Source organism: Phyllostomus hastatus, unplaced genomic scaffold (assembly GCF_019186645.2).
Source record: "Phyllostomus hastatus isolate PE091 unplaced genomic scaffold, TTU_PhHast_1.1 phas_scaffold_28, whole genome shotgun sequence".
Classification (NCBI taxonomy): domain Eukaryota; kingdom Metazoa; phylum Chordata; class Mammalia; order Chiroptera; family Phyllostomidae; genus Phyllostomus; species Phyllostomus hastatus.
In genome coordinates this window covers 890,650-904,250 of record NW_025334022.1, presented here as the reverse complement: position 1 = coordinate 904,250, position 13,601 = coordinate 890,650, and positions in this window count along the sequence as shown.

The following is a 13,601-nucleotide window of genomic DNA, read 5'->3' as shown; positions in this document are numbered from 1 at the left end:
AGATAATATGGTATTTCTCTTCTGCTGCCTGGCTTATCTCACATAGTATAATGCTCTACAGTTCCATCCATACCGTTGTGAAGGCTAGGAGCTCCTTTCCTTTTGCTGTGTAGTATTCCATTGTGTAAATATACCATTTTTTGGATCCATTCATCTACTGATGGGCACTTAGGCTGTTCCCAGTACTTGGCTATTGTAAATAATGCTGCTATGAACATTGGGATGCTTGGGTTCTTTTGAATTGCTGCTTCAGGATTCTTAGGGCATAATCCCAGCAGTGGAGTTGCTGGATCAAGGGTGATTTCATCTTTAGTATTTTGAGGAAATTGCCTACAGTTTTCCACAGTGGCTGCACCAGTTTGCATTCCCACCAAGAGTGTACTAGGTTTTCCTTTTCTCCATAACCTATCCAGCATGTGTTGTTTGTTGATTTGTTATGATAGCCATTCTGACTGGTGTGTAATGGTATCTTATTGTAGTTTTAATTTGCATCTCTCTGGTGGCAAGTGATGTTGAGCATTTTTTCACGTGCCTATGTTCTCCTTGGAGAAATGTCTGTTCAAGTCCTTTGCTCATTTTTAAATTGGATTGCTTGTCTTCCCGGTGTGGAGTTGTGTGAGTTCTTTATATATTTTAGAGTTCAAACCCTTGTCTGAGGTATCATTGGTAATTATGTTTTCCCATACAGTTGGTTCCTTTTCCATTTTGTTGATGTTTTCTTTAGCTATGCAGAAGCTTTTTAATTTGATGTAGTCCCATTTATTTATTCTCTCCTTTATATCCCTTGTCATAGGGGATGTATTGGTGAAAAAGTCACTGTGTAGGATATCTGAAATTTTCCTGCCTATGTTCTCTTCTAATAATTTTTTAGGTGTCACAACTTATATTTCAATCTTTTATCTATCTTGAGTTTATTTTGGAGTATGATACAAGTTGGTGGTCTAGTTTCATTTTTTTTTTGTATGTACTTGCCCAGATGTCCCAACACTATTCATTAAAGATGCTATTTTTACTCCACTTTATGTTTCTGCCACTTTGTCAAATATTAATTTACCATACTGACAGGTTTATCTCTGGGCTCTTCATTCTGTCCCATTGGTCTATTGGCAGTACCAGACTGTGTTGATTATGGTATCTTTGTAATATAGTTTGATATCAGGTATTGTGATCCCTCCTACTTTACTCTTCATTCTCAAAATTGCTGAGGCTATTTGGGGTCATTTATGGTTCCATATACTTTTAAAAAATACTTTGTTTTATATCTGTGAAATGTGTCATTGGTATTTTGATAGGGATTGTGTTGAATCTATAGATTGCTTTGAGTAGCATGGACATTTTAATGATGTTAATTCTTCCTATCCAAGAACACAACCCCTGCTTCCATTTATTTGAGCCTTTCTTAATTTATTTCTTTAGTATTCTGAAGTTTTCTGAGTATAGGTCTTTTATCTACTTGGTTAAGTTTATTTCTAAGTATTTTTTCTTAATAAATAAGATTTTCCTTTAATTTCTGTTTCTGATGTTTCATTCCTGGTGCACAGAAATGCCTTTGATTTCTGAATAGTGACTTTGTATCTCACTGTTTTGCCAAATTCATTCATTAGGTAGAGTAGTTTTTTGGTGGATTCTGTAGGGTTTTCTATGTACACTATTATGTCATCTGTAAGCAGTGACAGTTTTACTTACTCCTTTCAAATTTTGATGCCTTTATTTCTTCTTATTGTCTGATCACTGTGGCTAGAACTTCTAATACTATGTTCAATTGAATTGGTGAAAGCAGACATTCTTGTCTTGTGCCTGATCTTAGGGAGAAAGCTTTTAGTTTTTCCATTGAGTATGATGTTGGCTGCATGTTTCTTGTGCATGGCCTTCATTATGTTGAGGTAGGCCCCTCTATTCCCAGTTTGCTGAGTGTTTTTATTGTAAATGGGTGTTGTATTTTATTGAATTCTTTTTCCACATTTATTGATATGATCATGTGATTTTTGTCTTTCTTTATGTTTTTGTTTATTTTATTTTATTTATTTCTTTTTAGAGAGAAGGGTAGGGAAAGGGAAAGAGAAGGAGAGAAACATCAATGTGTGGTTGCCTCTCATGTGGTCCCCACAAAGGACCCAGCTTGCAGCCCAGGTATGTGCCCAGACTGGGAATTGAACCGGTGACCCTTTGGTTTGCAGCCCGCACTCAATCCACTAAACTACACCAGTCAGGGTGTCTTTCTTTTTGTTTATGTGATGTCTTATGTTTATTGATTTGTGAATGTTGTACCATCCTTGCATCCCTTATATGAATGCTGCTTGATCATGGTTGTATGTTTCTAGAAATTTGTCCATTTCACCCAGGTTTTCTAATTTGTTGGCATATAGTTGTTCATAATAATTTCTTATAATCCTTTGTATTTCTGTGGTATCGGTTGTAATCTCTCCTGTTTCATTTCTAATTGTGTTTATTAGGTCCTCTCTCTTTCTTTCTTGATGAATCTGGTTAAAGGAATATCCATTTTGTTTATCTTTTCAAAGATCCAACCCCAGGATCTATTGATCCTTTGAACTGTTCTTTTAGTCTCTATGTTGTTTAATTCTGCTCTGATCTTTTTTATCTCCTTCCTTGTACTTGCTCTGGGCTGTCTTTGTTGTTGTTCCTCAAGTCTTGTAGGTGTAGGGTTAGGTTGTTTGTTTGATATGTTTCTGTCTTTGTTAGGTTGGCCTGTATCACTATGAACTTCCTTCTTAAGACTGCCTTCACTGTGCCCCATAAGGTTTGGGTTCTTGTGAGTTCATTTTCATTTGTTTCCAGAAACTTTTTAATTTCTTCCTTGATCTCATTTTTGACTCATCCATTGTTTAATAGCATGCTATTCAATCTCCATGAGTTTGAGTGTTTTTGAGTTTTTTTCTTTGAGTTTTGTTGCTAGTTTCGAGCCATTGTGACCTAAGAAAATGCTTGATTTGATTTCAATTTTCTTGAATTTGTTGAGGCTCATTTTGTGTCCTATCATATGGTCTATGTTTCAAAATGTTCCATGTGCATTTGAAAAGAATGTGTATTTTGCTTCTTTGTGGTGAAAGGTTCTGTATATTGGTTAAGTCCATTTGATCTAGGGCATTGCTCAATGCTACAATATCCTTGCTGACATTCTGTTTGGAAGGTTTATCCATTTTTTTTAGTGGTATCTTAAACCTCCCTAGTATAAGTGTGTGGTTGCCTATATCATCTTGAAATCCTCCAAGATATTCCTTATATATGTAGGTGCTCCTATTTTGGGTGACTGTTTACAATGTTTATATCTTCTGGGTGGATACTACCTTAAAGTATTATGAAATGACATGCTCTGTCTCTTTTTATGGCTTTGTTATTTTTCCTTCCTTTTAAATGTGTGTGTGTGTGTGTGTGTGTGTGTGTGTGTGTGTGTTTTGAATACAGTTCTCCCCATTTTCCCCAATTACTCTCCCTCTGCCCTATCCATCCCACCTCCCACATTCAATCCTCCTCCTCAGTTGTCTTTGTTCATGAGTCCTTTATACATGTTCCTTGACAACCCTTCCCCCCAATTACACCTTCCCCCTCCCTGCTGGTTACTGTCAGTTTGTTCTTTATTTCAATGTCTCTGATTATATTTTGCTTGCTTATTTGTTTTGTTCATTAGGTTCCAGAAGCAAAATACACATGCTTTACAAATGCATGTGGACCATTTTCAAAGACAGAACACATGATAGCACACAAAACAAGCCTCAACAAATTCATGAAAATTGAAATCATATCAAGCATTTTCTTGTCCCACAAGGGCTTGTATCTAGAAACCAACCTCAAGGAAAAAATTAAAAAATATTCAAACTCATTGATACTGAATAGCATGTTATTAAAGAGTGAATAGGTTAATAATGGCCTTTGTTTTGAAATCTATTTTGTCTGATATAAGCATTGGTACCCCAGATGTTTTCCCTGTCCTTTTGCTTGGAATATTTCTTTCAAGCCCTTCATTTTAATTGTTTAGGTCTTTTGTTCTGAGGTGAGTCTCTTGTAAGCAGCCTATGTGCAGATCATGTTTTCTTACCCATTCAGCTACCTTATGTCTTTTCATTGAAGTATGTAATCCATTTACATTAAAGTTATTATTGATAGGTAATTATCTTATTCATTGCCATTTTTTCCTTTCCTATCTCTCTCACTCTTTTCATTAATCTTCTTAAAGCAGTCCCTTTAGCATGTCTTGCAGTGCTGGTTTGGTGGAAATGTATTTTTCGGCCTTCTTTTGTCTTGGAAAGTCCTTGTTTATCCTTTCATTTTAAACGACACCCTTGCTGGGTAGAGTGGTCTTGTTTGCAAGCATTTGTTGTTGTTCATTACCTGGAATATTTATTACCATTCCCTTCTGTCTTATAGTATTTCTGTTGAGAAATCAGCTGCTACCCTTATTGGAGCTGCCTTGTATTTTACTTCTTGTTTCCAGCTGCTACCCTTATTGGAGCTGCCTTGTATTTTACTTCTTGTTTCCCCTTTGCTGCCTTTAAGATTCTCTCTTTATCTTTAAATTTGTTATTTTAATTATGATGTCTTATAGTAGGCGCTTTTGGGTTCATCTAGACTGGGACACTCTCTGCTTCTTGAACTTACATGGCCTTCCCCCTCTCTAAGTTATGGAAGTTTTCTGTCATTAATTTTTTGAATAGAGTTTCTATCCCTTGCTCCTTTTCTTCTCCTTCTGCTACTCCTATGATGTTATGTTTCATGTTGTCCTGCAGTTTCCTTAAAGTATCTTCATATTTTTTTAGTCTTTGTTTGTTCAGCTGCTCTATCTGTTTTTTTTTTTTTTACCTTATCTTCCAGTTCACTAATTTGGTCCTCTGCTTCATGAAGCCTGTTTACTATTCCTTCAAGTGTATTTATTTCAGATATTGCTTTCTTCATTTATTCCTGGTTCTTGTTTATAGTTTCTATTTCATTTTTCATGCTGTTATAGTTCCCATTCATTTCCTTGTAGTTGTCACTGGTTTCCTTAAGCAGCCTTATAACCATTTTTTAAATTCTATATCTGATAGTTTGCTTGCCTCAATTTCATTTAGCTCTTTTCCTGAGGATTCTTCCATTCCATTTGATTATGGGTTCTTTCTTTGTCTCCCCATTTTAGGTGTTTCTATTTGTTTGTTTCTGCTGTCGTGATGCTCTGCTTTTCCTGCTTGTCTTTATGGGGTGGACATCTGTGGTAGGAATTCTGTGGGAGTCACTTGTGCGGTCTCTCTGATCTCCTTGTCTGAAGGCTCTAGGGTTGCCCTTTCTTCCATTTGTGTGAGCTTTCTTGTTGTACTTGGGCCTTACCTGCTTGTCACTTCTTTGTTGGTGGATTCTGCCCTCCAGTAGGCTTACTGGCAGTCACAATTCCCACCTTGTCTTGTATATTGTTGTACAGGTGTTGGTTAACAAAGCAGTATTACCAGACAACCAAACCCACACCAGTAAAAAGAACCTCCTACCACATCAGCACTATCAATGGCAATTGAACAAGGATTAATAAAGTTAAAGAGAGATTAAGAATATTATAACATAGGAGAAAGGGAATATGAGACAACTAAAAGAGGGGGAAATTTTTTTGAGAGGGAAGAGGGAGGAGAGTTAATGAGAGTAAGGATAAAACCAAGGAAAAGAAATGGAGAGAACAAAATTTAAAATGTAAGTAAAACATGGAGTAAGTAAAAATGGAGTAAGAAAAGGGAAGATTATACTATGAGGTCTGAAGTAAAATTTAAAAAGTATTGGACCAGCAGGAGCACAATTGCAGAAAAACCACAGCAGTGTCAATAGCAATCACAGCTGAATGAAGTCCAATAAAGGTAGAAAGGAGATACAAATATTTTACAAAGAGAAAAGTGAATATGAGATGTCTAAAGTAACGAAAAATGACTTTGAGAGGATGGGGGAAGCAAACTAATATGAGTAAGGAATAAAGCCCAGTTTGAGATAGGGGGAGAAATTAAAATAAGATTCTTCACTCAACTGATCAGGAGGAGGTGGAAAGCAAAATAGAATAAAACAGGGGGAGAATATCCTATGGGATTTAAAGTACAAATTATTAATGAACAGATAGGAGTTGCATTGAAGAAGTAAAACAATAACCATAGTATTTCACCCAGTTAGCCACAGTTCATAAAGGTGAAAAGGAAATAAGGCTATTATTATAAGAGGGGGAAAAGAATGTGAGCTGACTTAAGAAGGAAGAGTGCTTATGTGAGGTTAGGTGGAAGAGAAATAGTGAGAGTAAAGGATCAGAACATAGCGTAGTGTGAGAGAAAATAACATTCACAACAACAGTAAGAAAGGTCAGGAAGATGGCAAAATGGAGTAACAACAGGGAAGGGTACTATGTGGGATTCAGAATAACAATAATGTGAAAAATATATATATAATCTGAATAAAAAGAATAGAAAATAGAAGACCAAGAGTAGTGAGTTATTTGGAATACGAGGAGATTGAAATTGAAAGGAGAAAGGAGAAGGAGAAAGGAGAAGAATTGGTAGGAGAAAAATTAAAATGCTATATGAAAGTAAGCAAAAAAAACAAAAAAAAACAACCCAAAACGAACAAACAAAAAAGACAAAAAAAGGAGAGAAATAAAAATATCATGCTAGTTCTGATGAAGAGGAAGGTGAAATATGTCTCAGCTGTTGGTGTTCACCTTCTGACTTCTTTCTAGATCTTTCTCTGGTATTCTCTCAGCTCAAGGTTCTGGAGTGGGTTGTCAAACTTCAGGCAACACTGCCTGTATCTCCTTCCCCTGCCTCTAGAGGAAGCTTCTGTTGTGATTGAGAGGGTAAGTTCTCTGTGTTTCCCCTTGGAAGCACTGTTCAGTCTTCTGGGAAAATTGTTGGTGCATTTCCCCTGCCCTTAATACCTCCTGTCTTAGTCTGCCCCAGTTTATTTACAATAATGTATAGTTACTGCTTAAATAGCTGTCCACTTCACGGGGGGCAAGGGACAATCTGTGTAAGAGTGCCAGCTTTCTCTTGCTTCGTGTAGTCTGCAGCTGTGTGTGTGAGCCAGTTCAGGGTGGTGTCCTGAATCTCCTTTGTTGTACCTTTTCCTAACTTCCTGTTTTGATGACCTCATTGAAATAGGGCCCTGGTACCCAGTGTACTTTGTCTCCCTGTGGGGAGTTCAAAGTGGGCAATTTTAGGTGTTAATCTTGCTATCTTACTTTTATGGAAAGAACAGCCTGCTGGTTGTTAAGACTTCCCAGCTGATTTTGCAGATCTTCCTTTGCTTCTGTAAGAGGAGGAGGCTGGGCTCAATTTTTCCTTTCCCAGTGGTGGTTCTGCCAGGAAAGGGGGCTCAGTCTGTTGTACAATAATTACAGGTGCACCTTTTCTAGCCTACTGCCCTCAGAGCACTCTGCAGCCTACACTCTACATTCTGTGCCATTGCACTGGGCTAGAGCTGAGAAACCATCTTGCTTTGCACTCTTTCAATCAATCTACCAGGTGTACTGAGGGGAGCAAATCATGCCCACAATCCTTCTTCCTTGTTGGCTAGGCAGCTGCACATGCACATGGTCCCTGCCCACTCAAGCAGTTAACAGTGGATTTTCCATATGAATAGCTTCTCTTACCTCATACTTCACAAATCCTCTCAAACAAGCAACAGCCAGCCTCAGTGAGCCCCAAATCCTCATACCTCTTGCTAAGTGGCCCCAAGCCTGACACTAAAATCAGCCAGCCTAGGTTCACAGCTTGGATTCCTTTGGGAACCTCTAGGCCAGCACAAATAGCAGCCATCTGTAGATTGCTTTGTAGCTCATGTTGGGTCACCCTAGGAAGATCACAGATGGTGGCTGACTTTGTCCTATACTACCCAGGAAAGCTCAGAGCCTATGCACCCAGTGGACAGCTACAGAACATGTCAGAGCACCATTATCCTCCTCCTGTGCAGCTGATCCTCCACATAGGGCAGAAGTTGATAGTCAGTGGTCACAGCCAGTCCTTGCAGCTAAGTAGCCTGGGTAAATTCCTCTCACTGACCTGCCAACAGAAACTAAAGCTTAACTACAAGGGGAGGGTGTACTTGTTGGGGACTGCCCTGCCTGATCTCAGGAAGCTGTAACCCGCTGTGACTTAGGCTGAGAGACCTCCAAACCAGAAGCCACTAAGGAGACAAAAACTTATTTCCCTGGCATGAACACTGCCTGTTCTGTACCTAAACCTCCTAAGCTTGATCAGTTAGCCAATGACGGGTAAGATTTCCCATGGAGGGAAACACCTAAGGCAGGTACGATCACGTGGAGGCTTCTGGGAAGAGACTCAGGGCTGTGGAAATGAAGCGGTGATGGACATCAACCCCTGCCCCCTCGGCTTTGTCAAAGCCTGAGTCCTTGTTCTTAGAAGTGAGTAATCCAAGTCTCCTGGCTGCCTTTGTCTTCTCTGTTAACTCAGGCCTGTAGAAATAGTAGGGGTGGTGCAGCCTAGAGCAGAAATGGCAGACCCCCAGGGTAATCAGGCCTGGGATATAGAATATGCAAGATCCTGTGAGATCTGTTTGCTGAAGGATGTTATTAGAGTAGAATTTGAAGGCATAGGCAGGAAACCAAAACTGCCCTTTGAGCCCTGTTACTCCTTTCAAATGTTAAAACTCCAATCTCTGCCCAGAATCACAGTGGGGGTTCTGTCTGCACCTTTGTAAGTCACCTATTTCTTTTTATCTTTTCTGCCAGACTGTGAATCCACAAACTAAGTCTGTATTCTCAATAAAAATCTGCTTGGGAATGGAGACAAGGTGCTTCCCACTAGAGAGAGTGGCCATTCTGTTCCTACTTCCCCACAGGACCTGGTTCTCTGTGTATGTTTTTCTCATGTGTTGATGAGCCATCCACAGCATTCCATGCTCACTGCAGGCCGGTGAGTGTGTGTCATGTACTTAGCCAAAATGGAAGGTGCACCTCGAGTACTCAGCTAAGGTCATAGGGGAAGCTGTACCACTGGACCCTACAGAACACCTACTACATTAGGGCACACTATGAAGACAGTGAGTCAAAACAAGTTTACTGAATACATAAAAACAAACACAGGGAGGCTGCCCAAATGAGGAGACAAAGAAACATGGCCAAAATGAAAGAACAGATCCCAACTCCAGAAGAAGAACTAAATGAAATTGAGAAAAGCAATCTATCAGATGTAGTGTTCAAAACACTAGTTGTTAGGATTCTCAAGGAACTTAGTGAAGACCTCAAAAGGAAAAAAAAAATATTCAGTCAGAAATGAAGGATACACTAATTGAAATAAAGGACAATTTATAGAGAATCAACAATAGAGTGGATGAAACCAAGAATCAAATCAATGATTTGGAACATAAGGAAACAAAAAACAACCAATCAGAACAACAAGAAGTAAAAAGAATCTCCCCAAAACAAGAATAGTGTAAGGAGCCTCTGGAGCAACTTCAGGCATTCCAACAGTTGCCTCACAGGGGTGCCAGATGGAGGAGAGAAAGAATAAGAAGTTGTAAATCTATTTCAAATATAATGAAAGAAATCTTCCCTAATTTGGTGAAAATAGACATGCAAGTCCAGGAAGCACAGAGAGTCACAAATAAGATGGGACTCGAAGAGGCCCACACCAAGACACATCTTAACTAAAATGCCAAATATTAAAGACAAAGAGAGAATCTTAACCCGGCAAGAAACAGTTACCTACAAAAGAGCTCCCATAAGGCTGTCATTTGATTTCTCAACAGAAACACTTTAAGCCAGAAGGATTGACATGAAATTATTCCAAGTGATGAAAATCAAGGACCTATAATCAAGACTATTGTATCCAGAAAAGCTATCATTTAAAGTTGAAGTTGAAATAAAGAACTTCCCAGGTGAGAAAAAGTTAAAAGAGTTTGTTACCACCAAACCAGTATCACAAGAAGTGTTAAAGGGCCTTCTTGAATAGACATGTTATGTACATAATCTTCTTGACACTTTTCTGCACTTTGGCCATACATAAGTATAGTTATAAAAGATATGTAATATTACTTTGTGGTTTAAGTTTATGTACATAAATGGTATAATAATATCTATGTCATTTTGTGTCTTTTTGTTGTCTTTCTTAATTGAATTTATTGAGGTGACATTGCTTAACAAAATTATATAAGTTTCAGGTATACAATTCTATAATTGATCATCTGTACACTGTGTTATATATTTACCACTCCAAATCAAGTATCCTTTCATCACCATGTACTTTCTCTACACCTTATCTTTCCTTTTTTAATTAATATTTTGTTATGTACAGATCTATAAACTGGTCATTTCTTTTTTAATAAAATAAGTCAAATTTTAAAAATCCATCTTATGCAAACTTGATGCAAGTACAAAACAGATTTGATGCATTAGTTACTTTTTTTCCTCATACACACTGAAGTAAATGTGCAAAACAAAGTAAAAGAAAAAAGATCATTCCTTTAATAATATCACCTTGTGTATCCTTTAGCGTGGCCATTTTCTTTTTTAATAACTTGAAGTTATGTTATTGTTTCTGGCTCTCAGTGTTTGTTTTAAAAATCACTTTTGTAGTCTTATTTTGATGTTTTGTAAAAGAAGAAACTAAACCTTTAAAAAACAATTTGGGCACTTCAAAGTTTTTCTTCATCTTTGGTTTTTAGAAGTTTTACTGTGATGTGCCTTGGAGTGGTATTACTATTATTCATTCCTGCTTGAAATTTGTAGGTCTTCTGGAATCTGTAGCTTGATGTCTTTCTTTAGTTTTGAGAAATTATGTACCATTATCTCTACCAATATTTTGTTTTTCTCATTTTCTCCCTTCTTATTCTAGGAGATTCCAGTTATACATGTGTGGTATTTTTAGTACACACTCAATGGGGATTTAGAATACACAGTTGCTTGATGTTACAGTCCTCTGAACTTCTTAAATTGGGGATAACACATTCAGATTTAACACCAAAAATATCACTCTATTTGCTAATGTAGAAGATAGCCATGATGTACAGAGTAGAGGCAGGTAGCATAGTTATGAAACTTTAACCCTATTCCTAATTTTGAGCACTTGTAATGTATTTGTTTGCTGACTTTCTTTTCTCCTCCCACTTCCTAAATGTGGAATTTCCCCATAGTTCTATTTTATTTTCTTATGTTCTTTTCTTCTCACACTTTTATAGTTTCAAGTTACCTCTGCATAGTTAGTTGTCTATGACATGTATCGCTAGTTTTCATTCCCTTTTTTATGAATCAGTGCTTCATTTGAAACTGCACATGGTATATATAGCCACATCTCAGACCAGGGGCTTAAAAAACAGATGTACATTTTTCTATCACATTGTAGTTCTGCCCTTGATTTCCAGTTTCTGTTAGTTGTATGATCATACATTCAGCCACTCAAGCTCATATCGCTCATATTTGACTCCTTCTTCTCAAGTCCAACATTCATGAATTACAAGACCTCTAGCATTTTTATGCATATCATCTTCCCTACCCTTCTCTATCTTTCCATTGCCAAGACCCAATATCAGCTGTCACTTAGCAGGCTATTTTAAGTTTTCTAACTGGCCTCTCTGTATATCAGTCTCATTTTACTTTATTTACCTAATGAATAGTTTCCATGTTAAGTTTTTTTTTTCTTTTTTCTTTTTTTAATTTTATTTTAATCATTGTTCAAATACAGTTTTCTCCTTTTTACTCCCAATCCAGCCCCCCCCCCACCCCTCCTCACTTCCCTCCCATTACCACCCTCCCCTCAGACTATGACCATGTGTCCTTTAAGTTTGTTTCCATGAACCCTTCCCACTGTCCTCTGAAATTCCCTCTACTCTCTTCTGTGGGCACTGTCAGCCTGTCCTCTATTTCAGTGCCATTGGTTATATTTTGCTTGTTTCTTTGATTTGTTGTTTAGGTTCCTGTTAAAGGTGAGATCATATGGTATTTGTCTTTCACTGCCTGGCTTATTTCGCTTAGCATAATATTTTCCAGCTCCATCCAAGCTGTTGCAAAGGGTAGGAGCTCCTTCTTTCATTCTGCTGCATAGAATTCCATTGTGTAAATGTACCATAGTTTTTTGATCCATTCATTTACTGATGGGCATCTTGGTTGCTTCCAACATCTAGCTATTGTAAATTGTGCTGCTATGAACATTGGGATGCATAGGTTCTTTTGAATTGGTGTTTTAATATTCTTAGGATAGAGTCCCAGCAGTGGAATTGCAGGGTCAAAAGGCAGATCCATTTTTAATTTTCTAAGGAAGTTTCATACTGCTTTCCATAGTGGTTGTAGCAGTCTGCAGTCCCACCAGCAGTGCACTAGGGATCCCTTTTCTCCACAACCTCTCCAACACTTGTTTGCTGCTTTGTTTATGATGGCCATTCTGACTGGTGTGAAGTGGTATCTCATTGTGGTTTTAATTTTCACCTCTCTGATAGCTAGCAATATTGAACATCGTTTCATGTGTCTTTGGATTTTCTGTATGTCCTCCTTGGAGAAGTGTCTGTTCAAGTCCTTTGCCCAGTTTTTAATTGGATTCCTTGTCTTCTTAGAGTGGAGTCGTGTAAGTTCTTTGTATATTTTTGAGATTAAACCCTTGTCTGAGGTATCATTGGCAAATATGTTTCCCCATACAGTTGGTTCTCTTTTAATTTTGATACTGTTTTCTTTAGCTGTGCAGAAGCTTTTAATTTTGATGAGGTCCCATTTGTTTATTCTTTCCTTTATGTCCCCTGCTCTAGGGGAGAAGTCAGTAAAAAAGTTTCTTTGTGAAATATCTGAGATTTTCCTACCTACGTTTTCCTCTAGGACTTTAATGGTGTCACATTTTATATTTAAGTCTTTTATCCACCTTGAATTTACTTTTGTATATGGTGTAAGTTGGTGCTCAAGTTTCATTTTATTGCACGTAGCTGTCCAGTTATCCCAACACCATTTGTTGAAGAGGCTATTTTTACTCCATTTTATGTTGCTGCCTCCTGTGTCAAATATTCATTGACCATAGAGACTTGGGTTTATTTCTGGGATCTCTGTTCTGTTCCATTGGTCTATGTGCCTGTTTTTATGCCAGTGCCAGGCTGTTTTGATTACAGTGGCCTTGTAATATAGTTTAGTGTCGAATATTGTGATCCCTCTTACTTTACTCTTCTTTCTCAAAATTGCAGCAGCTATTCGGGGTCATTTATAATTCTATATAAATTTTTGAAGTGTTTTTTCTACGTCTGTGAAATATGCCATTGGTACTTTAATGGGAATTGCATTGGATGTGTAAATTGCTTTGGGTAGTATGGACATTTTGATGATATTAATTCTTCCAATCCATGAACACGGTATAGGTTTCCATTTCTTTGTGTCTTCCTTGATTTCTTTCTTCAGTGTTGTGTAGTTTTCTGAATACAGGTCTTTTACCTCTTTGGTTAGGTTTATTCCTAGATATTTTATTTTTCTTTTTGCTATTTCAAATGGAATGTTTTCCTTGATCTCTGCTCCTGCTGTTTCATTGTTGGTGTACAGAAATGCATTTGATTTCTGGATATTGACTTTGTGTCCCGCTGTTTTGCCAAATTCATTTATTAGGTCAAGCAGTTTTTTGGTGGAGTCTATAGGATTTTCTATGTATACTATTATGTCATCTGCAAAC